This window comes from Hypanus sabinus, chromosome 22 (genome assembly GCF_030144855.1).
Source record: "Hypanus sabinus isolate sHypSab1 chromosome 22, sHypSab1.hap1, whole genome shotgun sequence".
In the NCBI taxonomy this organism is placed as follows: Eukaryota; Metazoa; Chordata; class Chondrichthyes; order Myliobatiformes; family Dasyatidae; genus Hypanus; species Hypanus sabinus.
The window spans coordinates 9,002,757-9,014,871 of record NC_082727.1 but is presented as its reverse complement, the minus strand read 5'-3'; positions in this window follow the sequence as shown (position 1 = coordinate 9,014,871).

The following is a 12,115-nucleotide window of genomic DNA, read 5'->3' as shown; positions in this document are numbered from 1 at the left end:
GTCTGTGAAGAGTAAGAATTTCAGGTCATGTAATGTATACATTCTCTGATACTAAATTGAACTATTTGATGATCTCACATTCAAATTATTTATTGCTTTTACTTTGCCTTTGCTCAGCTTGTTATCTTCTGCACTCTGGACTCTTTCTACTCTTCTGTAGTCTCTATTTGATCCTGTTAGCTATTTCTCCATAGATTTGTTGAGTATGCCCACAAGAAAGTGAATCTCAGGGTTGCCTATGGTGACAAGTGCCCTTTAATAATAAACTTACTCTGAAGTTTGCACTTTGAAGGAAGTGTTTGGAGGAGAGTGGGGAGTGAGAGGAGTCAGTCGATGGTAGTGGATGAAAGGACATTAATCTGAAACATTAACTCTCCTTCCCGTAGAGTTATTGCCTGATCTGCTGAGCGTTTCCAGCATTTTCCAGTTTTATTTCAGATTGCCGGCTTCTGCTGCATTTTGCTACTGGAGTAAACATGGAGGTTGGTTGTAGTTGACAATGTGGCAGGTCACGAGAGCTCCCTCGTGTTTCTTCAAATAGTGTCGGGATATTTTGTGGAGCTGAGTGCAGCTTACCTCAGTTCAGTGTCTCATCCATAAGGTGAAGCTTCTGCTGCTAGACCATCTCACTTGTTAGCTCGGATGGATATACTTGAGTGGGTCTTGAACTGAGAAACATGCAAGCTGAAAGCAATACACTCCTGAGTGAAAGGGTGGCAGGGGTGTTGAAGTCCCTGCAGGGAGATCTCACTATGGCTGCACACCCTGACTGCTCTCCTCTGTATCCTGGAAATGGAGATACAGGCTTCTTCAGAACCTGCTCTTTGTAAGGACCATAAAGCACTGGGGGCCATTTCCACATCGTTTTGTTTTGATTCTTTTAGTTTTACTCACAGTCTGTTTCTCAGGTTTGGGGAAATTAAGAAGTAGAGGACATGGTAGTTCAAAGTAAATTTATCAGCAAGGCACATTTGTATCATTATATTCTAAGGGTTCATTTTCTTGCAAGACATTCACAGTAGAGCATTGAAATAGGGTAGAATTAATGAAAAACTACACACAAAAACTGATAAATAACTAATGTGGAATATTTTTTTTTAAATTAAATAAGTAATACTGTGAGCATGTGTTGTAGTGAAAATGAGTCCATAGGTCATGGAAACAGTTCAGAGTTGAGGTGAGTGAAGTTACCCATGCTTGTTCAGGAGCTTGATTGGTGAAGGGTAATAACTGTTCCTGAACCTGTCATTGTGGGACCTAAGGTTCCTGTACCTCTTTCCTGATTTAGGTTTAAGATGAGAGGGAAGAAACTTAATAGGAACCTGAGGGGCAACTTTTTCACCCAGAAGGTGATTTGAACATAGGAGTTGCCAGAGGAAGTATTTGAAGCAGGCACGTTAATGATTTTAAGGCACTTTCACTGGTACATGGATGGGCAAGGTTTAGAGAGATATTGACCAGAAAGTAGGCTTAATGGGACAAGACAGAAGGGAGTAAGGGAAACAGAACACTGGAGGATTGCAGCATCTATGGAAAGGAATAAATGGTTGATGTTTTGGCCTGAGACCCTTCATCATAGAGGGGAATCTTGGACAAGAAGGAACAGCTGGAAACCTAAGGGCCTTTCTTCATGCTGTATGACTCTGACTCTTCCCTACCCAATCCCAATCATTTTATCCCGACTCAACGCACATCCTGCCACCTAGACACCTCCAGCCAGGGTAACAGGGCTGAACAGAGAGCAAACGGGTGCCTTCCTGTGTGAACGGAATCCTTCCTGGAAGTGGAAGACTAAAATGTCAAATGTCACCATTACTGCAAACGTGACTTGTACATATTCCGTGGCAAACAAATAACGGGGAAGTGACACACAAAGCAAACCTTTCTCTTGAAACTTTTTCAAAGAGAGCTCTTTCTTTGACAATATATGGGCTGCAATGTAAGTGATGGGGCTTCATCCAGTGGCTCGTAGGATAAGGTTAATGAAATCAGGAACAACAAAGGACACTGGGAACACTGAACACAGAAATTAAAAAGGGCCGATCTCTTTACTACTGTAGCAAACAACTATATATGATAAAAAGCAGATCCACATCCAATGGGAGGGGTTTCGGGTGAATGTTGGCAAACACTCCTGCAAACTCTGCACTAAAATGAAAGCTGGTACAATGTAAGCTGTTCACGCAGGCTGAATCTGGTCTCGCTGTTTACTTCATCTGGCTCTCTCTCTCCCCCCCCATCTGGATTTAATCCACCTCATTTTCTTTCTCTCTTCTCCTCCCCCACCTTTCTCCAGCTTTCACAGTTCCCCCCTCTCTCTCCCCCCCTCTCTCCCCCCCTCTCTCCCCCCCTCTCTCCCCCCCTCTCTCCCCCCCTCTCTCCCCCCCTCTCTCCCCCCCTCTCTCCCCCCCTCTCTCCCCCCCTCTCTCCCCCCCCTCTCTCCCCCCCCTCTCTCCCCCCCCTCTCTCCCCCCCTCTCTCCCCCCCTCTCTCCCCCCCTCTCTCCCCCCCCTCTCTCCCCCCCCTCTCTCCCCCCCCTCTCTCCCCCCCCCTCTCTCCCCCCCCTCTCTCCCCCCCCTCTCTCCCCCCCCTCTCTCCCCCCCCTCTCTCCCCCCCCTCTCTCCCCCCCCTCTCTCCCCCCCCTCTCTCTCCCCCCCCCTCTCCCCTCAGTTCATGTGTTTGTCCATTTTCTTCTATTCCTTAAAGTTGCAACAGCCTTTGTACAGGGTTGGTAAACTGTGAACAAGCCACAGACTTGTGCCTAAGTTCTGAGCTTGAGTTATAGTCCATTTGAAAGAGGGCCAAAATCCTCTGAAAAGCAATGTGTAAGCTCTCTTCAGTAAATGGTGGATGGAGTTTAAAGTGGATGAATTTGATTACAGAAATGGAAACACAGTTTGTTACATTTGTGGTGAGAGTTTGGGGAATGGGGAAGTACAACAAGACCCTGTTGTCATTGTACACTACAAACCAACGATCTGACGTGGTACAGTGCTAGGAGACACAGATATATGTGGCCTTCAGTGCAAGAGGGTTTGAGTAGAGCTTTACTGCAGCTGTGTAGAGCCTTGGTAATGCTCCTCCTGGAGTCTGCTGTTTTGGTCTCCTTATGGGACGAAAATATTCTTGTTATGAAGATTTACTCGGCCACTTATTGGGATGGCAGGACTGCTGTGGGAGGGGAAGCGGTCAATTAGGCCGACATTCACAGTAGTTTATATAGATGAGAATTACGGAGTCAAAGAGCACTCCAGCACAGCTCCAGGCCTTTTGCCCCTTCTAGTCTTTGCCAGCCTGGTATTGGGTCCAGTCACATCTGCCTGCACCCAGACCATAGCCTTCCAAGCCTCTCCCATCCATGCACCTCTCCAAGCATCTCCCAAGTGTTACAACTGAACCCTCATCTACCACTTTCATTAATAACTTGGTCCACTCTAGCATCACCCTCTAATGAGTGGAGAAAATTCCTTCTCAGATTCCCCTTAAATATTGCACCTTTCACTCTAAAGCTGTGATCTCCAGTTCTAGCCTCACCCAGCCTGAGGGGAAAAGCCTGCTTGTATTTGCCTTATCTAAACTCCTCATAACTTTGTATACCTGTATCAAATCTCCTACATTTTAGAAAGTAAAGTCCTCAACTATTCAACTATCCTCTATCCCTGGTCCTGGCTATATCCTTGTAAATTTTCTCTGTACTGTTTCAATCTTACTGATAGCTTTCTGTAGGGGGTGACTAAAACTGCACAAAATACTCCAAATTTGGCCTCACCGACGTCTAGTACAGCTTCAACATAAGATTCCAATTCCTGTACTCAGAGCTCTGATGGCCCTGTGCCAAAGGCTCTCTTTGTGACTCTATCTCCCTGTGATGCCACTAATTGTGGATCTGTATTCCCAAGTTCCTTTGTACACCAGTGCAGCACTGTTCACTGTAAACAGGGAACCCACTAGAAATCTATTAGATTTCAGCAGAACTAAAGAGATTACACACAGACTGATCTGAATGACTAGGGGTTCCAGAATCAGTGGTCGCAGCCTCAGGGTAGGGGGTGTGCTGTTCAGAAGCACAATTAGGAGAAATACCTTCATCTGGAGCGTGGTGACCAGCCTGTGGAATTTGCTGCAGCACACACAGAATGCTGGAGGAACTCAGCAGGTCAGGCAGCGTCTATAGAAGAGAATAAACAGTTGGTGTTTTGGGCTGAGACTCTTCTTCAGGTCTGGAAAGGAAGGGAGCAGAAACCAAAATAAGAAGGTGGGAGGAGGACATGGAGCATAATGGATCCAATACGACTCATCCACCAGTTGAAGCCTGGACTATAGATGTTACTGCAAGCAAGGGGCAAGGATAGGAGTTTAGGGTGGTAAGAGATAGGAAGAGTTGAGAGTCATCCCATTGCACAAAGACTCTGGTCTCTAATAATCTGTGGCAGGCAGAGGCAATGTGTGAATTGAGAAACCCACTAGTTTTGATGATGGACTTTGGGACCAGGTTGGTGAAGGAGAAACCACAGCGGTTAATGCCTCATTTCATAAATTTTAAAGATTAATTCCAGCTGTTTTTTAAACACTGAGAAGGAAGTCTAACTTAGACCTGTTGGGAAGAAAGGTTACCCGACTGACCTTTGACCAAGTTGGAGAGACTCCCAGTTCAAATCATAGGACTGAATAGGCTTCAAATGGGTTTATGTGTCATGTTCTCCCCCTCTCCCCCCTTCCACTCTCCTCAGAGTTTACATGGCAGATCAGCACATTTTCAGTGCTGTTGGCATCACCTCGAAGCAAAGAGTTTCAACTGGAGTGTTGCCAAAAACTTTCCGAAAATTGAATAAACTTATCCAAATGATGGTAATGAAGCCACAGCTCTTCAAGCAATCCACATAAAGACTTGCATTTATGTGGGATGTTCACTTCCAAAGCGCTTTGACAGTATTTTCATTGTGTCCATAATCAACTCTATGTCAACTCATGGCCATCCGTAGGCTCCGAAGTACTTCAGGGGTGCAGACACTCTCACAATGTGGGGAACATGGGAGACGTTGTGCGTGGAACATCTCACAAGCAGCTGTATGATAACCAGATGCTTTGTTTTCAAGGATAAGTACAAGATGAGCATCGTGAATAACTCTGTTGCCTTTTGAAAAACAGTCTTTGAGTTGCAGAATATTTTACGACTCAATGACTGTTTTTCAAAAGACAACAGAGGAAACAAGCCCTTTGGCTCAATTGAGCCAAGTCCACTAACTGCTCCATCTTAGCTAGACCATTTGCCCATGTTTGGCCCATATTCCTCTGAAGCTTTCTTATCCATGTCCTGTCCAAATTTGTTTCAAATGTTGCCATTGTACCAGTCTCAGCCAATTCCTCTGGCAGCTTGTCTTGTATACTCACCACCCTTATGAAGAAGTTGCCCTCAGGTTCCTGTTAAAATTTTCCCCTCTCTCCTTAATCCTTTGTCCTTTACTAGATACCTTTTGCCTGGGTGAAAGACTGTGTATTCAGCCTATCAATACCCCTCCTGATTTCTACACCTTTACAAGGTCACCCCTCAGCCTCCTACAACCAAAGAGTAAAGCCCAACCTCTCCCTATACCTGAGGACATTGAATCCTGGCAACATTCTTGTAAAGCTCAAAAATACAACTGCAGATGCTGTGGATCGAAGAATACGTACACAATGCTGGAAGAACTCAGCAGGTCAGGCAGCATCCGTGAGAAAAGTCAGCCAACGTTTCGGGCTGAGACCCTTCATCAGGAATGGGGGTGAAGAGAGGGCCGAAGCCTGGTAATAGAAGGGAGGGGGTAGGGTCTAGAGGCGCCAGGTGGAAAACCAATCAGAGGAAGGATAAAGGGGGGAGGGGATAAGCATGAAAGAACTGTAGAGATAAAGAAGCAGAAAGTTGAAAGGGGAGAGAGGCAGAGAGGGACCTGGGATAGGGGAAGGGGGAGGGGGAGGGAATTACCGGAAATTGGAGAATTCAGTTTTCATACCACCAGGCTGGAGACGGTATATGAGGTGTTGCTCCTCCAACCTGAGTTTGGCCTCATCATGGCAGTAGAGGAGGCCGTGTATGGACATATCTAGATGGGAATGAGAGGCAGAGTTTGAAGTGGGTGGCAACTGGGAGGTCCTGTCTGTTGTGGCGGATGGAGGGTAGGTGCTCGACGAAGCGGTCCCCCAATCTGCATCGGGTCTCACCGATGTAGAGGAGGCCGCACCGGATGCAATAGACGACTCCAGCAGACTTGCAGGTGAAGTGTTGCCTCACCTGGAAGGACTGTCTGGGGCCCGGAATGATGGTAAGGGGGACAGGTGTAGCATTTGCACTCGCAGAGATAAGTGCCAGGTGGGAGTTCTGTGGGGAGGGAAGTGTGGACCAGGTAGTCGCGGAGGGAACGATCCCTGCGAAAAGCTGAGAGGGGTAAGGAGGGAAAGATGTGCTTGGTGGTGGGGTCCTGTTGAAGGATGCGGAGGATAATGTGTTGGATCCGGAGGCTGGTGGGGTGGGAGGTGAGGACAAGGGGAACCCTGTCCCTGTTGTGGTGACGGGAGGATGGGGTGATAGCTGAAGTGCGGGAAGTGGAGGAGATGCGGATGAGGGCATCGTTGATGACGCTGGAAGGGAAACCACGATCCTGAAAGAAAGAGGACATTTGAGAAGTCCTGGAATGGAAAGCCTCATCCTGGGAGCAGATGCGGAGGAGACGGAGGAACTAGGAATAGGGAATGCAATTTTTACATTGGGCAGGGTGGGAAGAGGTATGGACAATATAGTTATGGAAGTCAGTGAGTTTGTAGAAGATGTCAGTGGATAGTCTGTCTCCAGAGATGGAGACCGAGAGATCAAGAAAGGGGAGAGAAGTGTCCGAGATGGACCAAGTGAATTTAAGGGCTGGGTGAAAGTTAGAAACAAAATTGATGAAATTGATGAGCTCAGCATGGGTGCAGGAAGCAGCACCAATGTAGTCAAGGAAAAGTTGGGGAGTGGTTCCGATATAGATTTGGAGCATAGACTGTTCCACATAACCCATAAAGAGACAGGCCTAGCTGGGGCCCATGCGAGTGCCCATGGCTACACCCTTGATCTGGAGAAAGTGGGAAGAACCAAAGGAGAAGTTATTGAGAGTTAGAACAAGCTCCGCCAGCCGGAGGAGTGTGGTGGTGCTGGGGAACTGGTGGGGTCTGTTACCCAAAAAGTAGCGGAGGGCTTTGAGGCCTTCTCAATGGGGCATGGAGGTGTATAAGGATTGAACATCCATGGTAAAAATGAAGCGGTCGGGGCTGGGGAATTGGAAGTTATTGAAGAGGTGAAGGGCATGGGATGTATCCTGGATGTAGGTGGGGAGAGTCTGAACTATGGGTGACAAAATGAAGTCCAGGTAGGCAGACACAAGTTCGGTGGGGCAGGAGCAGGCTGAAACTATGGGTCTGCCGGGACAGTCAGGCTGGTGGATCTTGGAGGAGGTAAAACCGAGCTGTGCAGGGTGTGGGAATTATGAGTTTTTTGGCTGAGGGAGGAAGGTGTCCGGAGTTGATGAGGGTGGAGATGGTGCAGGAGACAGTGGATTGATGTTTTTTGGTGGAGTCCTGTGGCAGGGGTAAGTACGAGGAGAGCTGCCGTTTGGCCTCGGTAAAGCTTCTCTGCACTTGTTCCAACATAATGACGTCTGTCCTATAATAGGGAAAACACAACTGTCTATGATACTCCAAGTGCAGCCTCACTTAAGCCTTGGACAGCACAGCATCACAATTCATTTACTCAGTGCCCTGACTGATGAAGGCCAGCATTTTCACCTTCTTCACCACCCTGTCCACCTGTGAGACCACTCTCAGGGATTTGTACTGCTCGATCCCTCTGTTATACCACACACTGCTGGGCCCGGCCATCCACTATGAAAGTCCTGCAGTGGTTTGACTTGCTGATTTGGTCATTTGGGATCTCTAAGGTCAAACTACCTAAGCAGATGAGGTCGCAGCTCAGCACTAGGTCCAAATCTGGTATCTTGTACAGCACTCCCAGCTTGGGGTGTGGGCTTTGAACCCACAACCTTCCGGCCCCGATCCAAGCATGCTACCCATTGCTCCCAGTTAAGGAAGATTGGGGATCAGGGTTTCTTAATTCCATGCCCATGTGAACATTTTGTTTCTGTGCTTGTGTAACTCTTCAGTCATATTCAGATGAGTCCTCCTCCTGTGGAATCAGCTGAGCACCTCACAGAAACTAGCCTCCCTTCCACCTACACTTCCCACTGCCTCAGTAATGCAGCCAACATCACCAAAGACCCCATCCACCCTGGACATTCTTTCTTCTCTCCCTCCCAAAGCCTAAAAGTGTGTGGCACCAAGCTTGAGGACGGTTTCTGCTCCACTGTTATAAGACAATTGAATGCTTCCCTAGAATGATGAGATCAACTCTTAACCTCACAATCTACCTCGTTATGCTCTTTCACCTTATTGTCTACCTGCACGGCGCTTTCTCTGCAGCTGTGACACTTTATTCTGCATTTTGTTAGCTTGTATTATCTTAATGCACTGTGTAATGATTTAAGCGGTATGAACAGTACGCAAGCTTTTCACTGCACCTCAGTACATGCGACAATAATAAACCATTTCCAGTTTCAATACATTGCCCTCACAACACTACAACACTTTGCTAGGGCCTTGAGCTCGAGACCTCCAAGAGAACCACAACCTTGTTGTGGGGTTTGGAGATCTGCCTGCCTCAATGACCCAGAGAACTATGTTGAATAGAGTCAGGGCCTTGTGCTTTGGCTTTTGGTGATGTCACTCATGCCAAACAGGTCAAAGGGTAGAGACCAGTGGTCCATTGGTCCTCCATGTTTTGGAGCTCATCTTGGGCCTACTAACTGACTGGTCAAAAAAATAAAATAGTTACGCAAGCAGCAATGATGAATCCTTCAGTATCTGTGTGAGGTGGTATGGACAGAGATGGAGGACCTTCACTGCTGCCCACAAATGCCAATGGCGTAATGGGCACATCAGTCAGTCGGGCCCACGAATGACTTGCTCTGTTTCTGTCTCTGTGTCTGGTGGGGCAGCGGGTAAACTGTAGATTGCCTAAGAATGGGTAGGTGGTCCAAGAGAGGGTGGGTGGGTGGGTAGCTGGTGAGGGGTTGTTTCTGGCTCATGAACTCCACTCCATTTCCCCATTTTGAGCAGTCAAGGGACAGAATGTCCCCTGGCGTTAGTGGGATTGTGGTACAAGGACACTTTAAGCACATCTTTGACCCTTTTCCCCTGTCCTCCATTAATCTCTTGGCATGAAGAGCTCAGAACAGAGTGCCTGTTCCTGGCGTCTGGGATCGCGCATGATAACAAAGTTGGGGTGCTGGGTGGATCTGACTAGCTGGAACCAAAGATTAAAGATCTAAGAATTAGCTTTATTAAAGATTAGCTCCTAGCACTGGGCAGCAGGTACACAGGAGCCATGGCTCCATATAGCAGAGGAACTCAGCAGGCCAGGCAGCATCTCTGAAAAAGGGTAAACAGTCGACGTTTCAGGCCCAGACCCTACATCAGGACCCTTTATTGGTCTCGGCCCAAAACATCAACTACATTCTTGTTGTGTATGTTGCTTTGGATTTCCCATACCCCTGCAGATTTTTGCGTGTTTTCACACCTCCAGGTTCAGGAACAGTTATTACCCTACAACCATAAGCTCCTAAACTCAACTCAATGCTGAATTGACTCCACAACGTACAGGCTCACGTTCAAAGACCCTATGACTCATTTTGTCAATATTATTTATTTTTTTAATCGTTGCATAATTTTTCTTGTGTACATTGGTTGTTTGTCAGTCATTGTATACGTATAGATTTTCATGGATTTTATCGTATTTCTTTTGTAAAGTTCCTGAATGGAAAAAGACTCTAAGGGTAGTAAATTTTGACATATATATACTTTGATAATAAATTTACTTTGACATTTATTTGTCAAAACAGACATACAGTGAAATGCATCAATTGCATCAATGTTAAGGCAGTCTGATAATGTGTTGGGAATAGCCCGTAGGTAACTGCTTTTGGCACCAATATAACATGCACACAACTATTTAACGCTAACCTAAGCATCTGTGGCCTGTGGGAGGAAACCAGGGAGCCCAGAGGAAACCCATGCGGTCATGAGGAGAAAGTACAAACTCCTTACAGACAGTGGTGGGAATTGAACCCTGATTGCTCGCAAAAATAGTGAGTTTCTGTTCATCGGTTGGTCCATTGTCCGTTTAAAAATCTGATTTCAGATCTGAAATCAGAGGGGAGAAGCTGTTCCTAAAACACTAAGAGTGCGTCCTGAGGCTTCTGTACCTCCCCTCTCAGAATCAGGTTCTGTATCAACAGTGAGGTGCTGTTCCTTGTCCATTCACAAACCCAATGCTGGGTGTGAAGAATCTGTTCCAGAAACATTGAGTGTGTGTCACCAGGCTTCCCCTTGATGGTAGCAACGAGAAGAGGGCAGGTCCTGGGTGATGAGGGTCCTTAATGATGGATGCCACCTTTTTGAGGCAGTGCCTTTTGAAGGTGTCCTGGATGTTGGGGAGGCTGGTGCCCATGATGCAGTTGGCTGAGTTTACAACTCCCTGCAGCTGTTTCCGATCCTGCGCAGAGGGCTCTGCAAGCCAGATGTGATGCAACCAGTCAAAGTGTGTGTGTGTGTAGATATATATATATATATATATATATATGTATAGAGAGAGAGAGAGAGAGAGAGATTGCATCAATATGTTGGGCCCAGGATAGATCCTCAGAGATGCTGGAACTTGAAACAGCTCACCCTTTCCACTGCTAATCCCTCGATGAGAACTGGTGTATACTACCTCAGTTCCCCCTTCCTAAATTACACTATCAGTTATTTGTTCTTACGGATGTTGAGTGTGAGGTTGTTATTGTGGCAGCTCTCAACCAGCTGATCTGTCTTGCTCTTGTGCGTCTCCTTGTCGCCATCTGAAATTCTGCCTACGATAGTTGTGCTGTTGGAAAATTTATAGATGGGATTTGAGCCGTGCCTACCCACACAGTAATGGGTGTAGAGAGAACAGAGCAATGGGCTGAGTACACATCCCTGAGCGCTGATTTCCAGCAGGAGGAGATTTTATTTCCGATTGCACGGACTGTGGTCTCCCGGTGAGGAAGTCCAGGATCCAGATGCAGAGGGAGAGGCAGAGGCCCAGATTCAGGAGATTGTTGATTAGAACTGAGTGTATAATTGTATTGAACACTGAGCTGTAATCAATAAGCAGCCTGACATTTCAGGTGATCCAAGGCCGAGTGAAGAGCCAGTCAGACCATATCTGCTGTGACCTATTAGCAAATTGCGGTGGGACAGCAGTTGATTCTTGTCATGATCAGCCTCTCAAAGCACAGTAGATATGAGTGCTACTGGGCGAGAATCGTAATAAGAAAAGAGCAAATCCAGAGTGATGGGGGTCCTTAATGATGGACGCAGCCTTTCTGAGGTGTCGTTCTTTGAAGGTTTTTGATTCTGGGGAGTCTAGTGCCCCTGATGGAACTGGCTGAGTTTCAACCCTCTGCAGTTGTTTTTCCTGATCCTGTGAGTGGCCTCTCCGTACAAGAGGGTGATGCAGCCAGTCGACGCTCTCCAGGATGCATCCGTAGAAATTTTCTAGAATTGCTGATGACATACCAAATGAGAAGAGTGCGGGGTGACAGGAATCATTGATGCCTGGTAGACCATGAGTTTGGTGCCTGGCCATTTACATGCACCCTTTCCCCAGGTGGATGAAGACTATGCTGTTGTACAGAGGCGATGGCCATTCCCTCATCCTCGCCCAACACCAACATGGCATGCCCACAACTTACTGACACTAACCCTTACACCTTTGGGATATGGGAGGAAAGCAAAGCATCCCACTCGGTCAGGGAGAGAGCGCGTACAAACTTCTGACAGACAGTGAGGAATTGAACCCTGTTCAAAGCATCCCACGCGGTCAGAGAGAGAGAGAGAGAGCGTACAAACTTCTGACAGACAGTGGGGAATTGAACCCAGTTCAAAGCATCTCACGCGGTCAGAGAGAGAGAGCGTACAAACTTCTCACAGACTGTGGGGAATTGAACCCAGTTCAAAGCATCTCACGCGGT